The sequence below is a fragment of the Ambystoma mexicanum genome, chromosome 2p (assembly GCF_040938575.1).
Source record: "Ambystoma mexicanum isolate Mex_15411 chromosome 2p, UKY_AmexF1_1, whole genome shotgun sequence".
Classification (NCBI taxonomy): Eukaryota; Metazoa; Chordata; class Amphibia; order Caudata; family Ambystomatidae; genus Ambystoma; species Ambystoma mexicanum.
The window spans coordinates 177,182,243-177,197,938 of record NC_090923.1 but is presented as its reverse complement, the minus strand read 5'-3'; the positions used below and the strand labels follow the sequence as shown (position 1 = coordinate 177,197,938).

Sequence of the window (15,696 nt, the reverse complement as noted above, 5' to 3'; positions counted from 1 at the left end):
ATCCAGGTACTGTTTCCGAAGATAGATTGCTATCGGCTCCAGTCCCAGCACATATAGCATCGGAGAGAGCTGGCAGCCTTGTCTGGTGCCCCTCTGTATGTCCCAGACTGGTGACACCATCCTCTCAGTTTTGACCCTTGCTACCGAGGCTGTGTATAGTATCTGCACCCATTTAATGAATTGTTCCCCGAACCTAAATTCCTGCAGTGTTGCCACTAACCATTCCTAATATTATTGAATCAAATGCTTTTATCGCATCTAGGGAGAGTATGGCATATTTTGCCTGGGAGTTTACAGTTTCCGACTAGGACGTGCTGTAGTCTACGAAAGTTTAACGCAGTATTGCGTCCCGGGACAATACCATTTTGGTCACTATGGACCAAATCGCCTATGAACTTGCTCAGTCTTTTGGCTAGTATTGTGGTTAAGATCTTAACATCATAATTCAACATCGCCAGTGGGCGGTATGAGTCACACTCATCAGTTGGCTTCCCTGGTTTAGCTATCAGAACCAACAGTGTCTCCCTCATGGTCTCTGGTAGCACCCCTTTCTCGTATGCTTCCCTGAACACCTCAAGCAGCACCGGAGACAAGACTGACTCATATGACTTGCAGAACTCCGGGGGGAGTCCATCGCTTCCGGGTGTCTTTCTCAAGCAAGTGACTTTATCGTTTCGGTTATATCTTCTGCTGTTATGTCCATCTCTAGTGTCTCCTGCTGCGTTGCCCCAAGCCTAGGCAAACCAATTTCTTCCAGTATGCCCAATATATCCTCCTGGGGTACCTGGTGTTCGTGGCGTACAGGCGGGAATAAAAGTTCCCGAAGGTGGTGTTAATCGCTTGTTGTGATTTGTGCACAGTGCCTTTTTCATCCTCAAGTTCTGTGGTCAGGTGTTTTGGATGTTCCATCCTGCACAGCCATGCCAGCAGCCTGCCCGGTCTATCTCCCTCCGCATGCACTCTGGCGGTTTTGACTGAGTGGTCGAATTTAGATAGCCTTCCCCAAGCCTCTCGGCAGCTGCTTTGCTAATTCCAGCTCCTCCCCGCGTGTCCCTTGCGTGAGCACCTCTGTCTGCCTTGTTTCATCTTCCCACCTTTCCAACTCCAATTGCAGTTTTCCTTTATTTATTTTAGATGCGTATGGTGCACTGCAGCCCGTGGGCATCGAGATGCTGTAAGATGAACCTAACAGGGCTTGAATCAGGGTTTTAAGTAAAGCCGCCCAAGTATTAGTGCATGGTGCATTGCAAGGTACATGGTTACAAATACAGACATGGTGGCACAGAACATTACTTCGGTACAGTTACAGAGTAGAGTCATGGAAAACAGAACTGGCTAGTTTTGATGGCCTTAAGAAAGGCTGCATGGGACTCAATTAAGGAGGAGGGTGTGGGTTCCAGTGGGTGGCGGCCATGGTCGGGAAGCTAGTGCGCCACCGTGCCTTGCATGTCCTGGGAACAGGTAACATGTTGGAATAGGGAGTTCTGGATGGCCTGGAGACAAGTGGTTTGGAAATCCTTTCGACGAGGTAAGGGGGGCCTGGCCGTAGAGATACTTGTGAGCAAGGGCAAGGGTTTTGAAAATGATCCTTTCTTTGACAGGTATCCAGTGGACCTGTCTTCTGAGCCCTGGGATATGATCCTTATGTGAAAGGCCTGTGGCAGCCCTGGGGGCGTTGTTTTGCACTAGTTGAAGTTTGGCAAGGTTTTTACTTGATGTTCCTACAAGGAGGGCATTACAGTAGTCCAATCTGGATCCAATGATAGCCCTGGCGATGGTTAGGCAGTTTTGATGGGACAGGAACGGTCTCACTGTATTGATGAGTTTGGAGTGGTATGCTGAGGTGGAAGCTATGGCATTAACCTGCCTGTTCATGGTCAGGTTAGGTTCCAGGTACACACCCAATGTTTTAATCGCTTGTGAGACAGTGATGGGGATGTTGTCAACAGTGAAGGAGGTGTATTGTTTGTCGAGCTTGCTCAATGTGGATGGGGAGCCAATCAGCAGTTGCTCTGTTTTCTCGCTGTTGAGGCATAGCCAGTTATCTGCCATCCAGGATTGGATAGTAGAGTAGATGGAATTGAGGGTGTTCATGTTGGACATGTAGTCACCCAAAAGGAAGATGAGCACCTGGGTGTCATTGCTTCCCAGACCGTACCTCACCACTCAACGCTGCCTACATTCCTCTCAAAATATTCTTTCAGCCTACCTCGTAGTTCTTCTTCGAATACGTGGTCTGTCAATGCGTATATGGGCATGCGCCACAGCGGTATAAGCAGTATAGGGGGTATAGGGCATTGAATCCTCCAGGTCATCAGTAGTGGCGGATGGTCTGATATCCACCTGCCCAAGTATTGTGCCGATTCCACCTGCGCCAGATGGGCCTTGGCCACCAATAAGTAGTCGATCCTGGTGTGCAGGTGGTGTGGCGAAGAAAAATAAGAGTAACCGCTATCTGTCGGATGCAGTTCCCTACACGCATCCGCCAGGTCCAGGGCCTCAAGTAGCGCATTTAGTGCCCTCGTGGCCACTTCGTTCCGAGATACCAACGGGCTAGATCTATCCAACTCCCAGTCTTGCACACAATTGAAGTCTCCGACCCAGACTAAGAAACATTCTGGTATGGGACAAACTTAGCACACAGTGTATTAAGATGTGTTGGGATCCCGTGATTGGGAAAATAAGAATTCACTATGCACACTTCCACCTGTTCAATGCAGCCCCTTAATATCAGGTACCTTCCCTCAGGGTCAGTTTCCCTCCCCAGAAGCTTAAAGGGAACCGCAGGATTTATCCAGGTGAGGACCCCACGGGCATATTTAGAATAGGTAGCTCCATAGCACTGTCCTCCCCAGTGTTCCTCGACCGTGGTCATGGTGTGCCGCCTGAGGTGGGTCTCTTGCAATAATGCAATAGACACTTTTTTCCTATTTGGGAAGGACTTCACCTGGTTCCTGCACAGATACATGCCAAGTCACTGCACGTTCCACGTCAGCACCTTAATGTCAGCAGTCATAGTAATGTTGTGTCCCGACTCCTCACCTTCTTCTCGCTGCATGCCTAGTTCCCTGACACACACACTCCCGGCCTTTCCCCACTTCGAGCAATCTTCGACCCCGTCCTCCCCCATCGCCCCTCGCATGCCCATCCCATGTTACATGCCGTTTTCCGTGAAGAATTCAGAACATTAATACCAATAAACAAAACCAAAACCAAATAACTGCGCTCAGTAGGCCCTTTCCGACTACAGCGCACGTTTCATGCAAGCTATGTGGTGTCAGCAACAGGCTGACACCTAACAGTTCGTGGGGTGGGTCCCTGGTCTCAGGTCGAGGATCCCGGTCTCACCCCCGCCGAACATGATGAAGTTTGATTGCAGTGGCAGTGTGTTTCCAATTCCTTGCCACAAAACGCCTGCAGTCTCTTCAGTTCTTAAGTTCGTTCCCTCCCCGTTGCCACATCGGTCTGGCTTTACTCATGTGACTGCCTCTTCACCTCCATCCAAGTTGTTGTGTTGTGTTCCATCCACATTGTGGCCACTGCTGGTGTTTTAAGGAAGATAGGTCTTCTCTTGTAGATCACTTTGAGCCTAAATGGATACATCAGCATGTACTTAACATTTAGTTGCCTGAGTCTTGCTTTGACTGGCAGAAGGAGTTTCTTGTTCTTTGGACTGTGGGCGTGTAGTCTGACTATATAGCTATAATGGAGTTGTCGCGTCAAATTTTCCCCGCCTTCTCTTGAGAATTTCAGAATGGCATACCTATCTCGGAAGTTCAGGACCTTTGCTATCATGGGGCAGGGGTGCGACCCGGGCGGCGGCCTTTTTTGCAAGGGCCTCTGGGCACTCTCCACCACAAAGCCCTGCAAGAGATTACTTGCCCCAACTTCCGGCAATATTAGGTTTTCCGCAAAATCCATGGGGTTAGGGCCCTCCATCCCCTCCGGTATTCCTAGCAGACGCACGTTGCTGTGCTGAGAGCCTCCTCCAGCGTCTTCAGCCCGGGCTTCTAGTGCTGTGTTTTTCCTCTCTAGTTCTGATAGCCTCTTTGGTGGTTTCCATCGTTTCTTTTAGTTCTGTCTCTGTAGTCGTGACTCTTCCTGTGAGGTTGCGGACGTCCTGCTGCATTAACTGCATATGGGCCTTAACCGCCTCAATTTTGGTATCTATAAAGGATCTCAAGGCTGCAATCGCGTCTAACACCTGGTTCTCCCTGGTCCCAGCCTCTTTGCCCGGTTGAACTTGTTGTGACTCTGCATTGTTCTGTGGCTGTCCCTTGGATTTGGCCGTGTTAAAGGAGTCCATGATTGTGGGGTCCTTTTTGCATTGAGATGAGGGCATTTCTGCGTTATCAATTTTGGGGCAGTTCGATGGCCGTCGTCAGCTTGGCGGCCTTCCGCCACCTCGGGAATGTTGCATCACAGACCACATCAGGTATGATTTATAGATAGTTATTATCTATCCTGAAGATGTATACGTGAGACCGCCAACCATCACTGCATCTCACGTCCAACTGTTTTCACTCAAGCAATAACACTCTCCTGAGGTTCCACAATCTGGAACCTTGGGACATCACACTCCAGAACCATATAGGAAGTCATGAAGCAGATAGCTTATCATCAGTATAGCTAATTCAGAGCACTTGCACAACACACCCCCTCCCTTATCTAAAACAAACATAAAAACATTTGAATGGGCTATAAAAACAAACAATGAACACTCAAGATAATTATAGATTGATTAATGTTGATAAGATTGAGCTGCACGGATAAGTCCACGACAAAACCATAAATGCAGGATGCCATGTTACCTCCTTACTTTAGCAACTCTTGACAAGTTCCATACTTGACCACTTTCTAACCTCACAGCTCCCGGGAGCACTTGAGCAACCCTGACAGGATCAGAAGAGAGGATCACCTTTCTTAGAAACAACAACTCTTCTTACCCTGACCCAATCACCCACTTCAACAACTGTTGTCTTTCTAGGAAACTTCTCATTGATCTTCTGAACCCATCTTTCTTTTCGCGTTTCCATCTTCATCCTCACCTCATCCACTACTTTGTCAGTTTCTCTCGCTCTCCCCAGCCACGCAGGAGATAGCAATGTGTTTCTCCAGCATGGGGTCTGGCATGGATTCACATGCTCATGAATATTCCCCTTCGTCAGGCTGGGAATCCTCGGTGCAGAAAAAAATCAGTATCAGTTTCGTTTCTGATCTGTCTTTCCTAGTAGTAACCAATCATTGATCTCTGGGTCATACTGCCCACAGCCAATGACTGCCCTCTCCCTAAGCCCCGCCTCCGGCAGCCATCCTCAGATTTTTACCACACGTGCAAGTGTTGGGAGTCCTCGTGCTATAGCTCTCGAGCTTTTGCTGCGTTTTCGAGCTTTTTCAAAGAGAATTTCTCATTTTGCGGTTAAATTGAGCCTCAAGCTCCACCGTGTTTACATCTGATCAACGGGGACCCGTTTCGGACGTTTCTACGCCCCTCAAAGGTGAAGATTTCGTCGAACAACGCTTTTGGAGGATTCCAGAAGTTTCTGAGGCTTACAACATGGCCCAGGAGAAAGGGAGCTCGACGCCCGGGAAGCTGTTCAGGGCCTGCCCTGGATGCCAGCTGCAGAACGTGTTCAAGGAAGACGAGCATTCCTTATGCCTCTACTGTCTTCACGAGGACAAAACGCACGTGGAGGAGGACTGTGCGTTTTGCGGGAACATGTCGGAGCGGACCAAGAGGGACCGCCATCTTTGTCTCGCCAACTGGCTGGAGGGACAGAGCCCGTCAGGTGAGAAGAAAAAGAAGAAATCCGAGCGGTCTTCTAAGTCCTGTGAGGGCGCCCCGGTGACGGGGGCCCAACAGAATGGTAAGCACCGCGAGTCCACGCGCACCAGGAGCGTCGAACGGTCGGGCTCCTCAGCTGCCAACCAGGGCGCATCCTCCCTGGCGCCATCGACCACGAGCCAACGCTCTGGCTCAGGTAAGAGGCAATCGGAGAACCCGGCCAAGCTTCTGGAGAGGCCCCGGTCGATCTCGAAGATTTCGGCTGATGGGGAGCGAGGCGGGGAGCCCTCCCACAAGGTGAAAAGCACGCTGTCGGTGACTAAGGCTTTGATTCACCCAGCCAAGGCCTCTATCGAGAAGGTTGCGCCAACCCTGGCGCAGCCTGCAGAGGTTACACCTGTGGTAGCGGCCTCAGGGCCCAGAGTCTCCCTGCCACCTCAGAGGGAGGCATCTTTCAAGCCCATCAAAAGAACCCCCACAAAGCCCCCGGCGGAGAAAGAAGGGGGGGCAAGTGGCTGTCGTGGATTCAGACGCAGCCTACGAGGAGGAACTTGTCAAAGTCCCTGAGAGCCACGATGCGGGCATGGAGGAGTACCAGCCCGTCGAGAGGCATCCCGACGAGGGGGATGACGAAAGCGACGGCGGCGCTGACGGGACCCCAGACCAACAGTCACGCCCGTCACAGCCAGTGTCACAGGACAACTCGGCGGCCATTTTGATGGCAATTCAATCCTTATGCTCTGAAATAAGGACTAGATTGCCTTTACCCCCGATGGAGGAGCCTGAGCCAGGCCCGACGGAGGCGTCAGGTGCAGGCCCGTTGGGAAGTCCACCACCCAAGAGGAGAAGAACACATCCTCCTACACCCTTCCAGCCCTCGAGGCCTGCTCAACCCTCCTCCCCGTCCACGGTCCGCGGGGATGACACGGGCACGGACAACGAGGGCGGTGACGTTCGTCCTCCCCTCCCCGGGCTTCCCCACCCGATGAGATTGGATCCTTCCATGCGATGATCTCCAGGGCATCCGAGCTTTTCCAGCTCTGCCCCGAAGAAAAGAAGGAGGGGTTCCTCTATCAACGTTGAGAGACCAAGAGGAAGACGGTCCTCGCGGTACCTCTACTGGATGACATCTGGAACGAGGTGCTCTCCCTCCTCAAGAACCCGTCCACGACGCCGGCAAAAAGGGACCGATACAAAAAGAAGTACCGGGTCCCCGACGCGTCCCCTCTATGCCTTCGAGCACAGCCGACCCCGGATTCAGTCGTCTCGGCGGTGGCCAGGAAGAAGGCAGGGGGAGCATATCGGCATCGACTTCACCGCCGGACGGCGAGGGAAAGAAGCTCGACGCGATGGGACGACGAGTCATCACATCTGCGGCGACGACGATTAAGGCGGCCAACGCCCTGGCTATCGTTGCCCGTTACGACAGGGAACTCTGGTATAAAATCACTCCCTTGTTGAACTTCCTGCCGGACGACAAGAGGGCAGAAGCCCTGGCAACCTTGCAAGAAGGCGAGGTGGCGTCGGACCATGCCATAACGGTGGCGACGGACTTCGCTGAAACTGGTTTCTGCCAGTTGGGCAACAGTGTTTGCCTCAGACGGCGCGGATGGCTTAAGGCGACGGATTTCCGCCAGGACGTACAAGCCAAAGTGTTGGACATGCCCTTTGACGGGAACAACCTGTTTGGGAAGACAGTCGATGAGTCCCTGCAAGCCATCAAAACCGACACAGAGACAGCCCGGGCCCTGGGAGTTCTCTAGCGTCCTTTCGGAACACCGGAGGGAAGCAAGGGGCCTCCAAAGGTTCCGTCAGCGGCTCCTCTATCTACCGTCAAGCGGCCCGTTCCTCGTCGCAGGAGGCATATAGAGGACGTGGCAAGTCTGGAGGTTCCCGCCGTCGTCGCCAGGGAGGTCAAGGCGGCAAGGCGGCCTCGTAACAGGACTGAACCGACCGTGGCGTCGGGACCCCACCGAAGCACCCCGGTGGGAGGCCGGCTGGCGAAGTTCGTCAGTGTGTGGGAGTCCATCTCCACTGACCGTTGGGTGCTGGAAACCCTGGCCCAGGGGCACGCCCTCGAGTTTCTAAAGAAGTGCCCTCGCGTGCCACCCGTGGCCAGGAAGGAAAACCATGTACCCCAGCTGCTGCTGGAGGTAAGGGCGATGCTCAAGAAAGGTGCCATCGAGCTCGTCCCAAAGAGACTTCGGGGCCCCGGGGTCTACTCAAGATACTTTCTTGTAAAGAAGAAGACAGGAGGTTGGCGTCCCATCCTGGACCTGCGGCGACTGAACAAGTACATCAAGGATCAGAAGTTCCGGATGGTCACCCTCCAGCATGTGCTGGGACAGCTGGAGGAGGACGGTTTCCTGTCGTCGTTGGACTTGGAGGATGCCTACTTCCACATCCCCATTCTAAAAGGACACCAGAGGTTCCTCAGGTTCATGGTCCAACGACGGCACTACCAGTTCAAGGCCCTCCCGTTCGGATTAAAGTCGGCACCCAGGGTATTCACCAAGTGCCTAGCACCGGTGGCGGCGTGGCTACGCCTACAAGGGATCCACTGTGAGACACCCCATTCGGAGGAGTCTAGTGTGGCTGGGGAGGTGGCAGCCACGGCACCCCTGACAGTGGATGACAGCCAGGAAGACATCTGGGGCACCATGGAGGACGATATAATGGATGTGGTCGATACCCCAACCCAAATTGTGTCCCTCCCCCCATCATCGATCGATACCGGGAACACCACCACCCCAGAGCAGTCCGGCCATGACCACACCCACGGACATCTCAGTCCAGTTTTCAGTGTAGGGGAAGATGATCAGGCTGGGCATGACGGCCAGGTTCCCAGCTCATCCACAGGTGCACCCGCAGGGCCGCAGCGGACTGACCTGCTCACTGCAATTGTTCGTGAGTTTGTACAGGACAACCGTCAGGCCAGAGAGGAGTGGCGTACAGAGTTAGCTGCACTAGGCCGGTCTATTACAGACAGCACTGCCTCCATGGTGAGCTCCTTCTCAGACAACACCAGCCGCCTCTCTGAGGAGGTCTCAGCCCTCCGGCAGGTGCTAGGGTGCATCGCGGATGCCATGGAGGCAGGGCATCCCGCCACACAACCCCAGCAGGCGGCCACACCATCGTCCTGCAGCTCCACACAAACGAGCCCGCTCCGCAGGTCGGCCCGTGCACAGCGCAGACAAGACATGAGGCCCCCTGGGTCAGGGAGTGCTGAGTGACAGTTTTGGCAGCCTCATTTAGGCTTCGGGGACTCAATGGGACTTGTGTGGGGGAGTCGTGGAGGGAGGGAGAGGGGGTGAGGGTGTGTGGGGGAGGCGGAGGGGGGTGAGGGTGTGTGGGGGAGTTGGGGGGAGGGTGAGGGGGCGAGGGTTTTGGCACTTAAGTTAATATTGTTACATTCATTACACCGGTTGTGTGAAAAAGAAGACCTGAGTGGACATTCATCATTGCGCATGTGTCATTTAATCATTTACAGTGCATAGTGTACATGTACCCCCACACCCAGTGCCCTATGTCTAACCATTATGTCACTCTCTGCTGACATGTGTGTCAGAAATATTGTGCGATCACTGACTGGCGCACAGCACGTCCCTCCTGTGCATCGCCACCGTGATGATGTCCTGCCACATCTTCCTCCTCCCCTTCATCATCATCAGGTGGTAGCAGTTCCATGTCAGGGGGCACGGGCACGTTCCGGCGGATGCACATATTGTGCAGCATAACACATGCCATGATGATCTTGGCCACCTTCTCATGCCTGTAGAGGAGTGCCCCACCCGACCGGCTGAGGCAGCGAAACTGTGCCTTCAACAGGCCAAAGGTCTGCTCGATGACCACACGGGTACGGGTATGGGAACAATTGTAGTCCTCCTCGTGTCTGTTCTGTGGGTTTCGGACAGGGGTGAGGAGCCACAGCTTCAAGAGATAGCCACTATCACCTGCATGAGAGGGAAATGAAGGTAAATGTTTGGACAGCTGTACTAGTCACACATGCCTGCAGGTTATCGAAGCCCACATGCACATGTCCCTGGATGTATTGATGCCAATTTAAGTCCCTCAATGTGTCCTGTCCTATGGACTAATGGTGTGGGTTGCATCTTCAAGATGATAATGGTGTGCACTGACATCTTGTTGCACATGCATTGTGTATGCATACAGCAGTGTTGGTGTAAAATTAGTGAGGTGTTGTGTCCTGTGAGATTAACTTAGAGGGAACGTAGATAGTAGTCTGTGCAGTATAGGGCAATCGGCATTGATCATTCCCATGTTGACATGCAGCACTCACAGGAGTGCGCTGGCCCTGTGCCAGACAGTGGATTCCCTAGTGGGTTCAGTTTGATGCACTCCCAGGGATGCGTGTCCTGTGTGGTGATATGCTGGAGACAGCAACATGGAGCATATGCGCTGCAGGATGGCGTTACGGAGGTTGAGGGTCGATGATGAGTGGTGCACGTGTTGTGGGATGTGGGATGGTTTCCTGTGAGTCATGTAGTGATAGGTGTCGACCTTACTTCATTCATATGGCATTTGGGTGTCATGTACGGTTTGCGATGGTTTGGGGCACAGTGTTTGGTGAAGTGCACATCGTGCAGTTACATCAACATTGGCAGCATGGTGGTGTGTGCATCTTTCCCCCCATTTCAATGCCATGTGCCAGTTCTACTACAAACCAAGCAGCCAGGCACGTGGTCCAGCATGCCGTTCCATAAAGCGGGATAGCGTGGAGTTCCGCAGGACCAAAGAGTCATGAGTTGATCCAGGACATCGGGCACAGCAATGTGTGATGATCTTGCTGGCGTCACATACCATCTGCACATTGATGGAGTGGTATTGCTTGCAATTGCGGTACACCACCTCCATGGCATGGGGGACCACCAACTCCACGTGGGTGCAGTCGAGGGCACCTACACAATTTGGCATGCCTGCCAGTGCATGTAAAGCAACTTTTGTATCAAATATCTACTGGGGAGTCCGCGGGAGGGATATATAGTCCCTTGTGTGCTTGAGGAAGGCATCCAGAACTTGGTTCGTAATCCGGGAAAAAAAGGGTTGTGATATCCCATGCATGTGCCCCACTGTGTGCTTGCAGGTGCCTGTGGCAAGAAAGTGGAGCACAGACTCTACCTTCAGTAGAGGGGGGATGGCGGTGCGTATATCAAGGAGGTTCACTATGTCATTGTGTATCGGGTCCACTATGGTGGTGATGGTGTCCCAGTCCAGACGGTACAGGGTGTGGATCTGCTCGGGGCCTAGGTTGAAAGGACAGGCTCTGATGCGAGGGATTGGGCGCTGCCGGCGTGGTAACGGTGGCTGCACTGGTGGGGCATACTGGGCCTGTCTCACCCTCCTTCTCACCCTGCATCTCCTCTGTGGTGGCGGCTGTTGTTGTTGTTGTGGCAATGCAAGCAAGTCCTCCAGCTCCAGTAATGCTACTACTATTGGAATCATGTTGGTGTGGGTGTGGTGTGTGGGTGTGCTCCTTTTGTAATGGGCCTGACTCCATTGCCTCTACCTGTGCTGATTGTGTGCACCTGTGGCAGTTTGGAACACTGCTCAGGGCTTTTTACGGCAGATCGGCGATGCCGGTATTTACGGCATGCCAGTAAGCTCTTTTTCCGCCTTCATGAGGCCGTTATTTGCATGTCCGCTTAACTTGTGATCTACTCCGGTTTACGGCATTCTTGCAGTGCCGGCATGGTGGGTCGCGTGCGCGCGCCCAGACCGCTATTAATGGCATCGTAAAGTACGATGCCGTTAATAGCGGTCTGGTTGGTCAGAATATCCTGTAGCGGTAATCAATGCCGGTATTCCTTTACCGGCATTGTTTTCCCCTTAGCACCAACCTCGGAATGACCCCCTGTGTCTCTCTTGTCACCATGCCTGTTTCACACTACCTATTAACATACGTTTCCAAAATTACATTTCAGTGTTAAATGAACAAGAAGGTAGTTAATTCCACTTTGCGGAACCAAAATTTCACGTAAAACCGTATTAACCTCCTAAACATTTGAACAATTCTGCCTTTTCTAACTAACCACTAAAAACTCTAATCTCCGCTTCGGGCTCAGGAATAGTGACTACTGCTCAAGTCTTCTCTTTGGCCTTCCTCAGTACTTCTTCCTCTCTCTAAAGAAAGTCCTCGCTCTATAGAAAGTCCTCAACTTTGGTACTCTCCCTCTCTACAACCTAGCCAGATCCTCTCCCACTTCCACTTACTGACAACATACTGGTTGGCTCTCCACAGCCGCTCTCTTTTCTATTTACTTTTCCTAGTCTACATGGTTACATGTCTTTTCAGCTAATTTTTTCTATCGAAAATATGTTGCAACTAAACTTTTTCAGTATTAAAATAATTATAAGTGAGCATTAATCGAAACTGATGTATCGAAATGATGAGTCAGTTGGATGAAGCGAAGTGCGTTATGAGAAAAGGACCCTTTGTAAACACATCCTGAAAAGTGGCAGTTGATAACAGCAGTTGTTTCACATTCACCAGCTATCCAGTGAGGCAATTGTTGGGAATACATAAAGCAGCTCAGTTACTAAGTTAATCATACAGGTTAGTTAAAATTAATAATAATAGTAAAAGCGATGGGTTTATAAAATCAATAGTCATAGCGTATATGTTAAAATATAACTATCAAGTTCCTTAAGGTAAAATTATTTCTCTTTCGTTGTCTAGTCCGTCAAAATGACCTACAGTATTGACTTTGTGGTTTCCAAAATGGGACTAGTACATAAGTGATATACCTACAACAGGGAAAAACAGACAAACGAAAAAATGTTCTGCAAATGTACCGATTATTTTACGAACAAATGTAAAGGAACAGCAGTAACACATGGTGACAACGTAATTCACGAAGTGGAACACAACCACTTACCGGATGGTACAAAATTCTGATTAAAAAAATATTAACGCAAATGAAAGAAAAAGCAAAAGGAAAGGTGGACGAACCAAGTGGATCTGTAATAAAACGTATGTGCGCAACTCTCCCATTCCATGCTCCGGGTCAGATGCCTCAAATTAAAACATTACAACAGCAAAGATGCAAAGAAAGGCAAGTACAAACAAAATTTCCAAAAACATCTGAAAGCTTCATAGACATCGAATTACCACAAGAGTTGAAAGTATCGGAAAAGAATGACAACTTATTATTGGATGAAGAAATAAACAACCAAAGATTAATGATATTTGGAAACTCTAGAAATATGGAATATTTAAAGAAAGCACAAATATGGCATGTGGATGCAACCTTCAAAGTGAGTCCTAAACCTTTTTCGTAATTTTACAGCATACATGCAATGATTGAGGACACATATATTCCATTGATATATGTACTAATGCCAAACAAATCAGAAGAATTATATAAAAACAATGGGGCTTCCTGCAACTGTATGCTAATATTGACTGCCCCCCTGTTGCATCTTTCTATGTGTTCCTATATGGTTCTTGAAGACTGGGTGAGGGAAAGAGTGGAGTTATTGAGAAGAATAGATTCATAAGGGGAGGAACTCTGCAGTAACCCGACCAAGGTGAAATTGAAATTGCACAGGTGGGCATGGATTATGACGAGGGAAGAGGGTATGGGCTATGACTGTTTTAATGTTCATTTTAATAGGGCGATAAAAGATTTTAATGTTGTTGGCCCCTATTTAAGAAAACACCTGTCTAAAGAGTTTCATATGAAAATATTAAGGTTCAAATTGAATTTGTTGTCAACAATGGAGGTCCTTTGGATTAGGAGCCAGAGGGAAAGGGGTCTCTAAATTGTCGGTATTGTCTGCAGGAGGATGAATCGCTAAAACAGTTATGTCTGAATTGCCAAGCCCTGGAAATTATGCGGAATATGAAATTGGCTCATTTTATTAAGCTACAGGCTAAAGAGTTGTGGATTAGGATTTTAAACATCAATGACATTTCTCTTTTAATTAGGCTTCTTGAGTTTTTAAGTGCAATTTTAGGTTCGTGGAAAAGTGTGTTTAAGTTTTTCTTTTTGCATTTCATAGGGTGCTTGTAAATGCGTGTAATGTATTGCTTTGTCCTATGCCAAATGCGTGAAAAGTTCAGCTGATGGACTATAAACGCTGAACAATAAATAAAAAATAAATAAATGCAAAACTTGATTTTTCTGAATAAAGTAGGTTAAAGAGCACTACACAGTATTACAACAATTGGAAGAAATGTCATAATCATGCAACATACTACACAATGGCCTATTGCCTATGCCTCGGATACTGGCTACCCACAATCATTCTGAAATGTGGTTAATACATTTTGGGGAATGTAAGAGATTTCTCAAATGAGTGAATCCCATAAAGGAGAGTAAATTGAGGAGTTGTTTATTGATACTGATTGTGTGAATTCAGGTGTCATGCAGCCTTTCAATGAATGTTGATCTTAGATTTTACCTTGGAGGATATATCTTAGAAAAATTCACCAGCTCCGGGTCATGATGGGTTAGCAAATGTGGTGCTTAAAAAATATCCCAATATCTAGGGCTGTATTTTATGTTCCTGATTTAGGATGCTCTTAACAGAACATTGGTCTGTGTCTGTGTAAGCAACTCATGATGGCAACAGTAAAGACAGACACAAGGGATCACAGTTCAAGGGTGTTTATTAAACTGTAATAATGGGTGAGATAAATGCCTAATCTAAACATAAATTTAAGAGGGTAGTAAGCTACGACCATCAAATAATAATAACACCGTCCAAGTGGAGTCTAGTCAAATCAAAAGGGCCTATACTAAAAAAAATCGATTGCCAACCCTTACCGCTATGTTACCAGAATAGAGCGGAATAATGTTCACAAGAAAAGAAAGAAGTGTTTACAAAATGATAAGTCAAGATGGTATAGCTGGGGTCTCCCTTGCCCAGGTTGTTAGCACGGGACTCTTGAGCACAGCACACTACTGGGCCTCGCCACAGAACGAGGTTATAGTTAGTTTCCAAAATATCAGGGCCACCTGGGCCCAAGTCTTTTTCACACAAAGGGGGTCATTACGAGATTCGCGGTAATGGGAAAACGATGCTGGTAAGGGAATACCGGCACCGCATACCTCCCGGCTTATTACAAGTCAACAACCCGGTATTAGCGCCACCGCTGATACTTTGCACACCCCTACCGGCATGCGCGCGGGCACGCGGCCCTTCGGGCCGGCAATACCGGGATGGCACTAACAGGAGGACATCACAAGTAATGCGAACATGCAAATACCGGCATCATGAAGGCGATAATAAGGGATACCGCGATGCCGGCATCGCGAATCACCCGCAAACAGCAATGTGTAGTGTTCCCAACTGCCACAGGTGCACACAAATAGCACCGGTGGAGGCAATGGAGTCTGGCCCAGCACAAAAGGAGCATCCCCACACACCACACCCCTCCCCACCCCAAAATGATTCCACTTGCAGTTGCAATATTGGGGCTGGAGGACATGCTTGCATTGCTACACCAGCAACAACAACAGGCACCACAGAGGAGACGCAGGAGGAGAAGGAGGGTGAGACAGGCCCAGCAAGCCCCACAAGTGCAGCCAGTGGTACCACGCAGGCAGCCCCCAACCCCTCGCATCCGTCCATTCAACCTAACCCCTGAACAGACCCACACCCTGTACCACCTGGACCGGGATACCATCACCACCATTGTGAACATGATGCACGACGACATTGTCAGCCTGATTGAAATATGCACCGCCATCCCCCCTCTACTGAAAGTAGTGTCTGTGCTCCACTTACTTGCCACAGGCACCTACCAGCACACAGTGGGGCACATGCATGGCATATCACAACCCTTATTTTCCCGCATGATGAACCAAGTGCTGGATGCCCTCCTGAAGCACTCAAGCAACTACATATCACTACCACAGACTGCCCAGGAGATCTTTGACACGAAA

The 15,696-nt window shown here is 49.9% G+C and overlaps 1 protein-coding gene across 3 annotated transcripts in view; it reads left to right on the top strand.

The window, feature by feature from the left end:
- The window catches only part of LOC138566324 (cullin-associated NEDD8-dissociated protein 1-like), a 1,042,465-nt gene that overhangs the window by 448,565 nt on the left and 578,204 nt on the right, over nt 1-15,696 (top strand). The window lies entirely within an intron of this gene.